The sequence below is a fragment of the Zingiber officinale genome, chromosome 9A, assembly GCF_018446385.1.
Source record: "Zingiber officinale cultivar Zhangliang chromosome 9A, Zo_v1.1, whole genome shotgun sequence".
Classification (NCBI taxonomy): Eukaryota; Viridiplantae; Streptophyta; class Magnoliopsida; order Zingiberales; family Zingiberaceae; genus Zingiber; species Zingiber officinale.
In genome coordinates this window covers 120086711-120091747 of record NC_056002.1, presented here as the reverse complement: position 1 = coordinate 120091747, position 5037 = coordinate 120086711, and the positions used below count along the sequence as shown (strand labels likewise).

At 39.1% G+C, this 5037-nt stretch overlaps 1 long non-coding RNA gene across 1 annotated transcript; it reads right to left on the bottom strand.

Moving 5' to 3' along the window:
- Positions 1-2069: 2069 nt before the first annotated feature.
- Positions 2070-2716, bottom strand: LOC122018872. The gene is made up of 3 exons (XR_006121936.1): positions 2602-2716; positions 2460-2503; positions 2070-2363 (listed from the first exon to the last, which is right to left on the bottom strand). It is a non-coding gene; the product is annotated as an uncharacterized LOC122018872 (long non-coding RNA).
- Positions 2717-5037: the final 2321 nt, after the last annotated feature.

The following is a 5037-nucleotide window of genomic DNA, read 5'->3' as shown; positions in this document are numbered from 1 at the left end:
TTTACCCTAAATTATACATTTTGGATAGGGAAGTTGATGTGGATGGTCTAAGATAACAAGGATAAAATTGCAACACCAGAGATAAAGATTCATGAACAAAAAGTTAACAAGACTATAGAGAAAAAATTCATAAAAAGGATTTCTGAAAATGAGATCTTTCTTTAGCGCTCGTTCCCAGTCATATGGCTAATGACATCTTCTAGTGACATATTATCCTCGGATAATTGTTGAATCAGTTTGGCAAACTTGGCTTGAGTCAATTTTTTCCCTTTAAAGGCAGCATCTAGTTCACTCCTAGCTTGATCTCGTTGTTGCATTAAAGCCTTTATACGGGATGAGGTTGTGTTGTTCTAGGTCCTGTCCAAGAGTTATGCCCAAGTTGGCATATCAAAATTCAAAATCAGGATCAATAAATAAATGCATGTGATTTTTTACAAAAAGCAGTTTATTAGGTTGTGGCAAACAAAACAATAACACTTCACCAGGAGACACGAGGAGTCTTCGAGGTAGCAGACCCCTTATGATTAGGAGAAGCTGGTGTGGAATCCTTCGATAGTTCTTCAGAAGAAGGGGTACTTTAACTCCACCAGAGGAAGATTTCAATTTTTGACAACTCTAGAAAATCATAGTCTCTGGAAACTTTGCACCAGAATCTGATGGGCTTTGCACCATAAGAACAAAGAAGTAAGAAACGAATGCAGCAAGGACGAGATGAGTCGTGTGTTAAAGGATGGAAATGTGAAGATCGTGAAGTGTCAAGTTTATAATAGGAACCTATTGGTCTTGTCAAATCTTGATAAGAAGTCATAAATGTGAGAGAGATGATCCCGGAACGAGTTGAAATGTCCCATTGGAGATCTGAAGAGATTAAATAGATAACAGAGAAAGGCAGAAGGGCATAAGTAGATATAAAGACCTTAGAAAGGTGTATAATACAAGATTAGAGTTAAGGATTAACGCTGGAATACTCGAGAAAAATTTGACACAACAAACAAGTATTGGGAAAAAGTACTTCATCAACATTTTGATGAGACAAGAGTGGGAATTAATTTTACAAGATAATTTCACCAAAACATGGCGTTCACCTACAATCCCGAAATCTATTTTTCATGTGTTCGAGCTTTTATCAAATAATACAGTACGTCAGATCGGTATGTAGTGCTTTCTCCTTGCGGAGTGCCTCTTCTAACTCAATAATTGCCTAGGATTTAATTCTTTCTAGAGCTTTTGTCGAGCCGTCATTAAGCAGAGTTGAGACTCACGATCAAGGGTGTTACATGAATGAACATAAGGATCTGGGTGGTCCATGGGCATTGTATTTGCAGGAGAAGCCCCCACAACTCTCTACACCAAAACAAATGATAAAGAAAAGCTAGCGACTTCATGAGAATTCATTGACTTACTGGGATTGAGGGACTGTAATAATCTTCAAGGGAGAAGAAAGAATTGATGCTTCAGGGCATCCCTCATCTGTGCCATTAGAGGAATTCTCGGATAATTGAATGGTAAATGAAGGAACCACCGGAGAGGTGAGTCTAGGTCGAGACCTGAGTCGCATAGAACGTCTTTGTGGCAACATGGTCAACTGGTGGGTTTTCTTTTTATTCCTCTTTGGCACAACTTCGGTATCGCCAGCAGAGACCAGGATGACTTGAGACAGATTCTGTGAGGCTGGACGGGTTACAACCTTCATTGTAGACAAGGATGCAGACTATAGCTTCTTCGGTCCATGTTTGGTCAGAGTTTCCATTGGTAAGGAGGATGAGGAAGAAAAGAGGTGCAAATTCACATGTGCAAGATGGGAGAGACACAAGGGACGGCAAAAGAAGCGGGAAGGAAAAGGCGGTATTTTCTTTTGAGTTTTAAAATTAAAAGCATACATAATAGAGCAGGAACGGAAAATCAGTGAGATTTAGTTTATCCATAGATATTGGATGATGTGGAATTTTATCTGGAATATGAAGAAGGCCACACACGTTCGGCCCAATTTCTTTAATTTATCCTGTTCTTTCCCTTATCCATAGAAGATATTAAGGACTGGAGTTTAGAAAATTCTAAGGACAACCTGCTTGGCATGGATATCATGTAATGCTTAGAGCAACAGTACAAAAAGAACATAAATACAGAGTAAACTAACGATAGATAAAGATGGACAATCTTCATACAGACAAAGGAAAGATTGTCTACCTTACAAAATATAATTTGTTGTGAATAGAAGAACAGGGTTCAGTCAAACGCTCTTGAGAACAGAGTCAGACTCTTCCAGTTGTTTCTTCAGTTCCCCCACCTGGGCCTAAAGCTTCTCCACAGTGCAGCGCCCTATTGTTCCTTGTGCGCTGGGCTTTTCCCAGATCTCCTAGAGCCTGTGCATAGAGATCAGTTAATTCAATTATACGTGCAGTTGTCTTATCGCAAAGCTACACTAAACTACGGTTCATGCTCTCCAAGTCCACACATACTTGGCGGTAAGCCAGAGGGGGTGAGACGGCTAGGAATTTGCTCCCTGCACAACGAACAACAGAAGACAAAAAAAAGTATCAAAATATAAGAGAAGGAAATTGCTAGTTTTGAAAAGATCTAAAGGAGTTCAGATATTTTTACCTCAGGGAAAGGAGGAACATCCTCGGGAGAAGGAGCAGAAGCTATAGACACAAAAGAGTATTGCACAACCGACAGACGAAGGATTAGGAGTAAAGGGAATGAGCAGAAATCCAAGGGATTTTATAGTATCGTAAAACTCTGCTGGAGAGGGGGCTGTTGAATTCAGCATTAAAAGCGTGAAACAAAAAGTCATGAAAAATTAATGCAAAAGATGCTAGGTTCAAAGCTGGTAAATTAGTCAAACGGATGTCAATATGGCAAATCTACACAGGAACTAATAAAAGATTTTGGAAATCCGTCAAAGTATCAGTCCAGGACACAAAATGTGAGAGGGGTGTAGTATCACAGCGGATGAATGAAAAACATAATACGAGCAGAGATCCTTAAAAAACAAGCGATTAACCATCGTTCTAAGACAATCATTTTATTTCTGATAGGCTTATCTAACTCTATTTCAAGTTATATCTTATAGGAATGGTGATCAGTCTTCAATAACTTATCTAATACTCTAAGGCCTTGTTTGGTATAGTGGATTAAGATAGGATTACAAGTTAAATCCATGTTTGACTGATTTTTAAAAAAGTCAATGATAACTACAGAGCCTGATTGAAATACTGTAGCAGCTGGAAAATCAATCTCACTTCGAATAAGGTATTAATAATTCCAAATTGAACAGTAAGTGTGATAACTAATTAAAAGGGTGTTTTTACACTTGCTTTGATGCTTTCCTTGCCCTAAAAATTACTAATACTGGAAATATTTTAGTCATATAATTAATAATCCGTACTTTTATCCTTACCATAAAAATCATACCAAACAAAAATAATTTTATCATAGTTTACTAAATATCCTCATTAAAAGATTACTATCATGCAATTTTATAATCCCTCAGTAATCCTATCACACAACCAAACACTACCTAACAGTCTCCGGGCACCAGTATAACTCCATATGCGCTAGGTAGCTAGTGCCTCCTTGTTATAATAATGGTCAATACGTCAAGTATTATTTCTCTAATAGCCTCCGGACATTGGTATAACGGCATATGCACTATGTAAGTCCTGGCAAAAAGTGGGTGAATTATCCTGAAATTTAGATTCAAACTTTCTTTTGCTTCTCGATGTTAGCAAAGATAACATGGGTTAGTTAAACAAAAATTAATTAACATAAAAGAAAAGAAGAGGTCAGATTTACTTGGTTTGTAACCTGGAAGGTTGCTACACTCAACAGATCTCCTTTTAACGAAAGTGGAGTAGTCTCTTATAACATTGACAATACATAACCGAAAAGACAGAATTACAATTGAAAACATAGAGTTCATAAAATTATTATTCTATTGAACTTCTGAAACCATGGCTCTATTTATGGCCCTCTGGTCGAATAGTCGTTTTGATGATGTGACACTTTCGGACGCTTAAACTCGGTCCTGGCACCCTAGCGATGCAAGTTTATCAACTTCGCAACGGCTTGGAGATAAAACTTTATCCCTGTCGAGTGCCTAAAGTGTTGTTGGATGGATCCAAAACCTATCCATGCTGCAACAGCTCGAAAAGGCATCTTGCACTAACCCAGGGTTGTCTGGGCGCCCGGACAGGTCTGGGTGCTTGGAGTCTAGGTGCCAGACTTGGTCGAAGCGCATGGACAAGTCAACTTCGTGTTGACTTATTTGGTTACTGCTTCGGTCAATTAGGGGATTCTCCGACCATCTAGAGTTGAGCTCATCCGAACCCGACTCTAACCTTCTCCTTGAGTAGTCTTCCATTCCGGTTTCTTGTCCCTCAAAAGCAACACACGGGTCATTCTCATCCGTGGGTGTACTCTTCCATAGCACCTCGTCCCTCGGATACACCGAGCTCATCGATTCACTTTCCTGCGCCATCCTTCTCGCTAGCTGCATCTTTCACTCGACTTCTTGTGTTCCTAAGTTTCTACACACTTAGACACAAGGACCAAATACAACAAGACCTAATTAACATGGTTGATCACATCAAAACTCACCCGGAGTACTTACATGCTAGGTAGCTAGTACCTTCAGGCCATAATAACAGTCAATACGGCCGGTATTATTACTCTAACAACCCTCGGGCATCAGTATAACGACATATACTCGAGGTAGCTAGTGCCTTAGGCCATAATAATGTCTAATACGCTTTGTCTTATTTCTCTAACAGTCGTTGGACATCAGTATAATGGTATATGGACTAGGTAGCTAGTGCCTCTGGGCTATAATAACAGTCAATGCGTCAAGTATTATTACTCTAATAGCCTTCGGGTACAAGTATAACGACATATATACTAGGTAGCTAGTGCCTCCGGGCCATAATAACAATCAATGTGCCAGATATTATTACTTTAATAGTCCCCGAACATCAGTATAACGACATATACACCAGGTAGCTAGTGTCTTAGGTCATAATAATGTTGAAAATGAGTGAA